The sequence below is a fragment of the Lactuca virosa genome, chromosome 2 (assembly GCF_052849685.1).
Source record: "Lactuca virosa cultivar CGN04683 chromosome 2, Lactuca_virosa_CGN04683_v6, whole genome shotgun sequence".
Classification (NCBI taxonomy): Eukaryota; Viridiplantae; Streptophyta; class Magnoliopsida; order Asterales; family Asteraceae; genus Lactuca; species Lactuca virosa.
This window is the reverse complement of record NC_136427.1, coordinates 174,479,740-174,491,593: the sequence shown is the minus strand read 5'-3', so window position 1 is coordinate 174,491,593 and position 11,854 is coordinate 174,479,740.

The following is an 11,854-nucleotide window of genomic DNA, read 5'->3' as shown; positions in this document are numbered from 1 at the left end:
GAGAGAGAGAGCTAGGTTCAAATGTTTCCAACAACTACTGTATGCATCTAAGAACCAATCAAAATTAAGAAAAAATAAAATCATTAATAAATCATAAAAGGGTATAATAGTAATCTATGCACTTGCTTATATGGAAATTCCTATGATATTTGACCAATTCTCCTTAAATCACGTCATTCTACATCTCAAAAACCCTACTCCATGAACCGATCACATTTGTAAGGATTTCCCCCTTCCCACATCGTCGAACCCTGTTTCGAAAATCAAGAAGCAAGGAGATGCTTAATTTATCTTCTTGATGTTTCCCTACGACCACCACCATCATCGACTCTCTTTGCTATGAGAATACGTATTATTAAAAGTTGCAATAAAAGTCGTACTCTAAAAGCTTTAGAATCGAATGAAGGTAAGCATTGCACATTTGAAAAAAATTGTTTTTTCTTTTGATTCGACAAGAAATATAAAAAATGTATAAATGTTTTTTCTTTCTTGCTGAGGCAACATTTTACGAAATAGGTGGTTTATTCATTGGTTATGTTCTCACTTTTACTTTCGCACGTCAAGTGTTTGATGAATTGTCTGACCCAACCAACATTGCAAATAAAATGTTTTATGATCATATTTTATTGCCCTAATTATTCTGTCTGAATTACAACTTGCTAATTTAGTACATTGTATTTATTCTGCCACCTACTCCTTCCCCTTCGTCGCCATCAATCACGACAATAGTAGTATGAGGTAGGTTTTTTCCTACTTTTTTTTTTTTTACAGAAATTGTGTTTTGTTTTTCTCCATTTCCCATGATTTTATGAATTTTTCTCATGCTTTCGGTGCAATTTTTGGTGTTGTGAAGGTGTTTGGTGTTTAATACAACTTGTTGAAGGTGTTTGACATTATATTTCAAGGTAAAACTATGGCAATTGGATTAGAACAGAAGGTGTTCGATAGAATGCATAAGAGATGTTTCAAGCCAAATTCTCGGTAATTGACTAATTCCATATTTAAAACATACTTTCTAGTAATTTTTACAATCAACATGCTTGTGAAATATTTGACTAGTTGTGTCTATGGTAATGATGAAATTTCAAAACAAATATTGCTAACACACCCATGTATTCTGCCATATTATATGTATTCTACCAAAATATATATCAAGATTTTGAAAAATCTATGCATTATTTTACTTGTAATTATCAGTAGGATACTATTAGTGTTTGTTTTTTCCTTTTTCTCTCTTGCAATGTATAAAAAAACCCAATTGGTGTTTTTTTAGAAGAAATTAGTCTATTTTGATGTGAAAGTTGAGTATGAGGTGTGAATGAATTTGTGTGTATTCTGTCAGAATTTATTTATATAAATCCATTCTTTTAGAATGTTTGTATTTTAGCAGAATGTATTTTATGTATTCTACCAAAATTTATAAAACAAATCTTATCAATAATATTATTTTAGAATGAATTAGTGTTTTTGTTAGATTTTAATGATTTTTTTTTCTTTTCAGGTTTTGAAGAGTTTGTCATTCATGTGGAAATTCCTGAAAGAGTATCTAACGAATTCAACCTTGTAGTATGCATTTTGTCAGAATTACTAGCAACACATGTTTTATGTAATTGTTTAAAAAAGTAATTAATTTGTCTGTGTATTATTTTGGTTCAATTTGTGATTTTGAATTCCAATTTATATTGTCCCTCGTTATTGTATATTTGGAATCTAAAATTATATTAGCAGTAAATACGATACTTTTGAATGTATTCTTTGTATTATGTCAGAATGTATTCTGTCAGAATAAAATCTATGTATTCTGCCAGAATATATTATATGTATTCTGTCATATTATATGTATTCTATCAGAATATATAAAGTGATAGTTAATTGCAAGTAACATGTTTTTAACCATTATTAGTTTTTGTTGTATTTGTGATAGAAATGGTTGGAAGAATGCGTTGAAGACCTAATATGAATAGATTGAAGAATGAATAAAGTTTGATCATACTCACAATTTAAGAATGTTGTTATTTTTTAAGAATTTTATTCATTTTTGTTGATATTCTTTTAGAATATATATAATTATATTAAAATGTATAAGGCTTTTAGTCTGTAAGAATATATATGAATTTCTATTTAACTTCGGATGTATAAGAATATATTAGAATGTTGTTATTTTTCAACTTCGAATTCTAGAATTTGGTAATTCTTCAATAATATTCTAATAGAATAAAATTCTGAAAGAACATCATTCTAACAAAAAAATATTCTGACAGAATGAAATCGGTTATGTTTACAAATTACGTTAGAATTAAAATTGAATTAATTAAAAAAATTCAGATTTTTTAAATTAGGAGAATTAATTATCCCTAAAAATACGAAAATTTTCTTTTATAAATGTAGTTAATTGTCCAAAATACCATTTTGCAAAAAATTGTGTGATTATAGAGTACATGTTATCCCATTATAGTATCATACACTTTCAAATCATGTCCATTGATTAATTCTATCCGTTGGTCTAGATCTGTGCATTCTGACACACAATAGTTAGTAAAAACAAAATAACCTAAGCATATATATATATATATATATATATATATATATATATATATATATATATATATATATCAAGGTTGTTAAAATTACTCGGCAGTAGCTCGTCGGTCGACTAACGATAAACGATTAATCGGACTAGGCGGGGATTAATCGGTGACCCTAAATTACTAATAAAATTATTTAAAAAAATTAATATATCGTTAAAAAAAATAAGTATTTGAAAATTTAAAATTTTAAAAATTTAAAATTTTTAAAATTTTAGTATAATATTTTAAAATTTGAAAACTTAAAAATTTGAAAATTTAAAATCTTGGTGTACTATTTGAAAAATAAAAAAATGAATTTTTTAAATATTTCCCGCCTATGACCGCCGAGGACTGCCAAGAACATCAAACCCGAGTTTAACCAATTTATGTCAAACACCCTAATCGTAATCGGTTAAAGGCCGCTAATCGATTAATTGGCCACCAAGACCCATTTCTGATACACTGATATATATATATATATATATATATATATATATATATATATATATATATATATATATATATATATATATATATATATATATATATATATATATACTGGTCATATCTTGAATTTTAATAGATATAACTTATAAAGCTTTTCTACAAATCAACTATGCATAGATAAATCACTAATATTTTCCAAAATTTGAAAGATGTGAATTAAAGAAAGTTATTATGAAATTCAATTTGGTGGAAAGTGATAATTTTGAAATATTGAATTTGTGTATATAAATTAATTAAGTCATCTTAATCTAGACACCAATATAAATTAATTTATATCAATTATTTGAACTGATAATATAAATATATGGTTTAAACATCAATATATTACTTAAAATTAAAAGTTATTTTTTTTATTATTGAAGAAATAAATATAGCATCTAACATTTATTTTGTTTTTATTGTTTTAATGAAATCATATAATTATATATTGAAAGATGTGAATTAAGGAAAGTTATTATGAAATTAAATTTGTTAAAAATTGATAATTTTGAAATATTGAATTTATGTATATTAATTAATTTAGACACCTTAATTTAGACATCATTAAAAATTAATTTACACTAATAGTTTGAACTAAAAATATAAATATAAGATGGGCCCCAGGTACATCAGTTCATACTTGGAGTTTCAGGTGGGCGACATGGTTCTCCTGAAGGTGTCACCTTGGAAAGGTGTTATATGGTTCGAGAAGCGGGGTAAGCTGGGCCCCAGGTATATCGGTACGTTCAAGGTTTTGGCTCGGGTGGGCCAGGTTGCTTATCGTTTGGATCTTCCAACAGAGCTCATTCATATTCACAACACCTTTCATGTCTCTCAGCTGCGAAAGTGTTTATTGGATGATTCCGCAGTTGTATCCTTGGAGGATATTCAGTGGACGAGCGCCTGAACTACATTGAGAGACCGATAGCGATTCTCGATCGGAAGGAGAAGACCTTGAGGAACAAGGTCGTGAGGTTGTTCAAGGTACAGTGGCAGCACCGGAAGGATTCAGAATGGACATGGGAGCCCGAGGATGAGATGCGGGAGCACTATCCGGAGTTATTCAGGGCAATGGACTTCGAGGACAAAGTCAGATTCAAGTGGGGGAGAATTGTAACGCTCGATATTCTACAAGGTATTATTTATATATATGTTGGGTTAATTAATTGAATTGGTTTGGGCTTGGACCCATTGGGTCCTTATGATTGGGCTGAGGAGTGCCGTACACGGGGCGTACCACTCTAAGTACGCGCAACGTACTCACGAGATATGGACGTGGATGCCATGTGCGTACGCGCAGCGTACGCATGCAATCCTCAAAACCCTAAATTTTAGGGATGATCCCTATATAAAGAACATTATTCCCTAAAGCCCAACCACCCTCTCATCCTTAAGCTGCTCCCACGAAACCCTAATCCATATTTTGTGTGTTCTTGTTCTTGGAAGGCCTTTTGAGAGCATTTTGGTGTTTTGGATTCATTCTCCAAGGAAGTGAAGAGCAAAGCAAGGTGGTGGTTCAAAGGATAAGTTGTAGATCTGGGATTGTTGCTTCATTTCAGACCTTTTCAAGGTATAAAGTCTTGAACTTGATCCTTGAGTGCTTAGATCTCTTATGTTGAGTTTTTGGACCTTTTTGGTCCCAAGAATGGAGCTTTATGGTTCCAAATCCGTTTCTAGGCTTAGGGTTGCCACCCTTGGTGCTATTTTAGTCCCTAAGACAGAAAGTTGCCATCTTGAAGGTCTTAATGGGTTCATGCAAGAGTTATGGCCATTTTCATGGAAGTTGATTGCTATACTTTGAGTTTGGGTTCATGTGGGTCATATAAAGTCACCAAGTCAGTGACTTTATGGATTAAGACGTTGAAGAGGACTTGGATCTGTGATTTTAGCCGTTGGAATAGAGTATTAAGTGCTTAATGGTATAAGTGGCTTAACAGAGCAGTACGATGGGCGTACAAGCCCGTACGCGCAACGTACAAGCCATGCAGCCTGTACGCCCCGCGTACCCACTGGATTTGGGCTTTGCGTCATTTGGGCCTCGGTTTGGGCCATTCCTTGGACTTTGCTATTTTGGGCCATAGTGGGCCATCGGAAATCAGTTATTTTGGGCTAAGAATATGTTGGGCTTAAGAGAAGGCCCATTTGAGGAGTTGGGCCCAATTTAGAAAATTAGGCCATTGGTGGGTCACTAGTGGGCTTGGGAAGGCTATCTAGATTTGGGCCTTTCATGTTATGGTTTTGGGCCTTAGGCATGGGCCAAATTAGATCAGGGGTAAAATGGTCATTTTATCCTAAGAAGGATTATTAGTTTTTGACTAAGTGTTATTGTGGTAATGATAGCTCGGGGAGTCGCCAGAGCAGCCGTTAGAGATTCCTTACCGTGAGATTCTGCATTCACCTTTGCGAGGTGAGTTTCCTCCTATAGTAACGGGTCGAAGGCATCAATGTCGGCCCGTAGGTATGATTACATGTTTCCGGATTTCGATCTGATGTCAGGCGGTGCCCGATGAATGTTTATATGCTTTTTAGACTACGGTCCGATGCTGGGCTATGCCCGAGGAATGTTTGTATGCTTGATGTCTTCGTGATTCTTGCATGTGTATGTACTTGTATGTTTCTGGATTACAGTCCGATGCCAAGCAAAGCCCGAGGAATGTTAGTATGCTTCCGGATTTCAGTCCGATGCCGGGCGGGGCCCGAGGAATGTTTATATATTTATGTTATGTGATTATTTTATGTGTATTTGTTGATATGTTTATATGTATACCGAGCTTTGCTCGATGCCAAGTGGGGCTCGATGCCAGACTCTGTCCGATGTCGGGCGGGGCCCATGATATGTTATTATATGATTATGTGATTATGTGTATGGTATGTGGTAGTTAGGGGAGGCTCACTAAGCTTCGTGCTTATAGTTTTCAGTTTTGGTTTCAGGTACTTCCGGTAGCAAATGGAAGAGCTCGGGATGACTGCATTGCATACACCATGATGTTTAGCCTGATATGTTTCACTCTGGTATATTTGACGAATGTTTTAGATTGATATACCGTTCATAATGTTTTGAGATACTATTACATTATGTCTTGATGAGATGATTTTAAAAACTATGGTTTTATTTAATAATTAAAAATGAAATTTTTGTTCATGATTTTTGGGATGTTACAAGTTGGTATAAGAGCCTTGGTTTGAGGGATTCGGGCACACTCTCGGGTGTGTATGAACTGAAACTGAGGACTTGGTATAAATTTTTTAAAAGAAAACCATTTTTATAAAAAGGATTTTTAAAAGAGAAAAGGGCGTGGTGCATGCAATTAGTCGAGCTCAAGTAAGTTCTCCAAAATTACCCATACATGTTTGTTATGATATGATTATGAGAATTGCATGCTAGATTAGGGCTAAGGATCTAGGAAGGATGCCTTGTATGCCTGCTGTATGTGTATGAGAACTGCATGCTAGATTAGGGCTAATGATCTAGGAAGGATGCCTTGTATGCCTACTGTATGAGCTTATTGAAATGCATGCTAGTACTGATTAGTCAGTGATATGATGGTCTGATTGGGATATGTTTGGTTTTGATTACTCAATGCTCGAATGCTGCTTGCTTTGTGCTTTTAGGAGTTCTAGTTACCTTTAACGAACTATTAAATGAATATGTTAAGTTACATATTACGAGGACTAAATAATTTCAAAAGGTTAGGTTTAGCCCTATTTCGCAGCTCTCGTTTGAGTTTAACCGTTGTAGGGAGAGACCTCTCATTCGAAGAATTATCTGGTCTTAGTAATATGTAATAGTATTTGCAAGCTAGTTAGGGAAAGGTAGCAGGGACTTCTTATGCAGCTGATAGTGGAGAGTGGGTCGGAGATTACCCTCGGGCAAGCCTAGGTTGAGATTAGCGTGAAGAGCAGTAGCAGTAGAAGGGACTTGGTGGAGTCAAGGTAATTCTTGAGGAAAGTACGGATAGATGTGGAAGATAGTATGGGCCCGTACTACTGAAAGCAGAGGATCCGTACTCGAGTCAAGGAGAGCTGAGATGAATCCAGGGAACTTGTAGTGTGTGTGACCCCTCAGGTTACGATGAGTATTCTGATGTTTGTTATGGTGTATTTTCAGTATGGTGACGCTACGCACAAGACCAGTTGGCAATTCAGGTGCAGGCGAGGGATCATGCTCGGGCTATGGAGCCGGGCAGCTCAATGAACAGATGAGAGAGTTTATTTCATCTGAGATTACGCGCAGTATTATGGACCAGACTCCTGTGATCTTCAGTACGGTCAATGAGAGCATTTTGGAGATTCTTGACAAGAGGTTGGGTGCATTCTGCACCGAGATGGCGGCCATGATGGAGGCGTGCACATTGACATTTAGGGAGTTTCGAGATTGTGGAGCTCCAGACTATCATGGGGCTAGGGACCCCATTGCTAGCAGCAGGTGGTTGGCTGACGTCGCCAACGCCTTCCGTACTAGCCGATGTCCCGAGGGGGACAAGGTCCGACTTACTTCCTGTCTCCTGAAGGACAGAGCACGTGACTGGTGGGAGGAGGTTGGACATGCTATTGGAAATGATTTCGCTCTTGATGCGATGACCTGGAGTGATTTCTCGGCCAGGTTCGGGGCCGAGTTTGCACCTATGATCGAGGTTAAACAGCTTGCGAGGGAGTTCCAAGATCTCCAACAGACTACTGAGACGGTGACTGAGATCACCGCCATGTTCAGGGAGAGGGCCCTTTTTGTTCCGTAGTACATGGCAGACGAGGAGATGAAAAAGGCTCGGTACCATGAGATGCTGCGGAGTGATATCCGCCAGTTTGTAAGCCGATCCAGTTGCAAGATGCTGGAAGATATGATTGCGAGGGCTCGAGAGAGGGAGCTGGATTTGGAGATGGAGAAGAAGAGGAAACCAGAGGGGGTTCAGACAGGGAGTTTGGGCAAAAAGTCCTTGGTATCAGATCACAGATCGAGGAGCCAGCAGGGCTACAACCGCTGTGGCAAGTGCGGCAAGATGCATGAGGGGCTTTCAAGACGGGTAGTTCGGGCTGCTTTAAGTGCGGTCGAACTGGTCATGTCAGCAGGGACTGTACTGCTACCACCACCACCACGACAGTATGTGATCTGATTTTCTTTTAGTGCAATCAGAGGGGCCACAAGAGGTCCCAGTGTCCGAGTTTAGCAGCAGCAGGATAGGTGGCGCCACCCACTCCTGCTACATTGAGGATTACCGACGGCCGTCAGGGCCGGACCGAGGTGCTTGTGGTGAAGAGCAGAGCCTTCCAGCTGGCAGCAGAGGAGGCACGTGCACCTCCCGATGTTGTGACGGGTATGTATCTTCTCCTTATCTCTTTATTTATATTGATTGTTGCTTATGTTTATGTGTTTCATTATAGGATCGTTCCTTGTGAACGGTATATCTGCTCTGGTATTATTTGATTGGGGGGCTACCTGATCTTTTGTATCGCTCGCACTGAGCAAGCGATTTGTTGGAGCTCCAGGAGAGCTGGACTGTCCACTTGATGTAGAGATAGCGGATGATAGGACCGTTCGGGTTGCGAGGGTTCATCGGGGATGTACACTGCAACTGTTTGATGATCAGTTTTCCGTGGATTAAGTCCCTATTCCCCTGCGAGGGAATAAGGTTATCGTGGGTATGGACTGGTTTAGCCCCAACGGGGCAGTGATTGATTGCGAGCAGCAGCTAGTGCGAGTTCGGACCCCAAATGGGGGAGGATTGGTGATTCAGGGTGAGAGGTCGCAGTGTGGACCGGCTTTATGTTCCGCCGCGAGGGAGAGACGCTACCTACAAAGGGTTGCGCAGGTTATGTCGCCTACGTCATGGATACACGGGATAAGGGTAAGGCGACCGTGGATGATGTACCGATCGTACAGGAGTACCCGGACGTGTTCCCATAGGATTTTGTTGGGGTACCTTCGGAGAGGAAGGTAGAGTTCAGGATTGACCTAGTTGCTGGTGCGGCTCCGATAGCCAAGGCACCATATCAGTTGGCTCCTTCCGCGATGCAGGAGTTGTCTACACAGCTGCAGGAGCTGTTAGACAAGGGATTTATCAGGCCGAGCAGTTCGCCATGGGGAGCCCCGATTCTGTTTGAGAAGAAGAAGGATGGGTCACATCGGATGTGTATAGATTACCGGGAGGTGAATAAGGTAACGGTGAAGAACCGTTATCCCCTCCCGAGGATTGACGATTTATTTGACCAGTTTCAGGGTGCATCTTGGTTCTCTAAGATTGATCTGTGATCGGGTTATCACTAAATGCGAGTCAGGGACGACGATGTGCATAAGACAACCTTTCAGACTCACTATGGTCACTATAAGTTTGTGGTGATTCCGTTTGGGCTCACCAATGCTCCTGCCGCGTTCATGGATCTCATGAACCGCATGTGCAGACCGATGCTGGACCAGTATGTGATAGTCTTCATTGATGATATCTTGGTTTACTCCAAGTCTCAAGATTAGCACGAGGAGAACCTAAGGGAGGTGCTGGAGACACTGAGGAGGGAGAGACTTTTCGCAAAGTTCTCCAAGTGCGAGTTCTAGTTGCGCGAGGTGCAGTTTCCGGGGCACCTTTCAACCAGAAGGGTATTCTGGTCGATCCGGCCAAGGTAGAGGCCGTGATGCAGTTGGAGATTCCGAGGTCTCCATCCGAGATTCGGAGTTTTCTTGGTCTGGCGGGTTACTATTAGAGATTCATCCAGGATTTCTCCAAGATTGTTGTTCCATTGACCCGACTGACCAAGAAGTCGGTGACATTCCGCTGGGGACCTGAGCAGCAGGCAGCTTTCGAGACTCTCAGACAACGGTTGTGCGAGGCACCGATTCTGACTTTCCCGGAGGGCGTCGACGATTTCGTGGTTTACTGTGACGCTTCGATCACGGGTATGGGTGTAGTGCTGATCCAGTGGGGTCGCGTGATTGCGTACGCGTCGAGGCAGCTGAAGCCTGATGAGGCGAACTATCCGACGCATGATCTGGAGCTGGGGGCTGTGGTTTTCGCCCTCAAGATTTGGCGACACTACCTCTATGGGGTTCGTTGTACCATTTACACGGACCACAAGAGCTTGAGGTACCTGATGGATCAGCTGAATCTAAACATGAGGCCGCGTCGTTGGTTGGACGCGGTGAAGGATTATGACTGTGAGATCCTTTATCACCTGGGGAAGGCCAATGTGGTGGCCGATGCTCTCAGCCGCAAGGCGATCGCGGCTCCGATTCGGGATATATGCCTGGGGATGACAGTGATAACTCCGTTGTTGGAACGGATTCGGGAGGCTCAGGTCGAGGGTATGAAGAAGGAGCGCCGGAAGTGTAAGCGGATCATAGATCAGGTGGCTTCATTTGATTACGACAGTCGTGGGTTGTTGACCCTGCATCGGAGGGTCTGGGTTCCTTATTGGGGTAGTGTACGCCAGGTTCTGATGGAGGAGGCTCACAAGTAGAGATTCTCCATTCATCCCGGGGCGACGAAGACGTATGGGGATCTTCGCCCTGATTATTGGTGGCCCTGCATGAAGCGGGACATAGCTTGGTATGTAGAGAGATGTTTGAATTGCAGAAAGTGAAGGCCGAGCACCAACGACCTCACAACAAGATGCAGCCGTTGGAGATTCCCGTGTGGAAATGGGAAGACATCACCATGGATTTCATCACAAAGCTTCCCAAGACTACACGTGGAGTGGATTCGATTTGGGTCATCGTGGATCGATTGACCAAGAGTGCACACTCCATCCCGATCCAGGAGAGTATATCAGCTGAGAAGCTAGCCGAGATTTACGTACGCGAGGTGGTGGCACGTCATGGAGTGCCAGTTTCGGTTATGTAAGACTGAGATGTTCGCTGCACTTCCAGATTTTGGAAGCGGTTTCACGACGAGATGGGTACTCGTCTTCACTTTAATACAACTTTTCACCCTCAGACGGATGGGCAGAGTGAGAGGATGATTCAGACTCTAGAGGATATGCTACGCGCATGCGTATTAGATTTTGGCGGCAGGTGGGATACGTATCTTCTGTTAGCCGAATTTTCGTATAACAACAGTTACCACGCTAGCATAGATCGACCTCCCTTAGATACGCTCTACGGGAGGAAATGTAGGAGCCTAATCTGTTGGGGCGAGGTCGGTCAGAGAGTCATGGGGAGTACCGAGGTGGTACTCAAGACCACTAAGAAGATTCAGCAGGTCCGGAGCAGGCTCCAGACTGCTCAGAGTCGGTAGAAAAGCTATGTCGACAAGCGCCGGTCAGAATTGCAGTTTCAGGTGGGCGACATGGTTCTCTTGAAGGTATCACCTTGGAAAGGTATCATATGGTTCAGGAAGCGGGGCAAGCTACGCCCCAGGTACATCAGTACGTTCTGGGTTTTGGCTCGGGTGGCCCGAGTTGCTTATAGTTTGGATCCTCCAACATAGCTCAGTCAGATTCACAGCACCATTCATGTCTTTCAGTCGCGGAAGTGTTTATTGGATGATTCCACAGTTGTACCCTTGGAGGCTATTCAGGTGGACGAGCACCTGAACTACACTGAGAGACCGATAGCGATTCTCGATCGGAAGGAGAAGACCTTGAGGAACAAGGTCGTGAGGCTGGTCAAGGTACAGTGGCAGCACCAGAAAGGTTCAGAATGGACATGGGAGCCCAAGGATGAGATGCAGGAGCACTATCCGGAGTTATTCAGGGCAATGGACTTCGAGGACGAAGTCTGATTCAAGTGGGGGAGAATTCTAGCGCTCGATATTCTCCAAGGTATTATTTATATATATGTTGGGTTAATTAATTTAATTGGTTTGGGCTTGGAC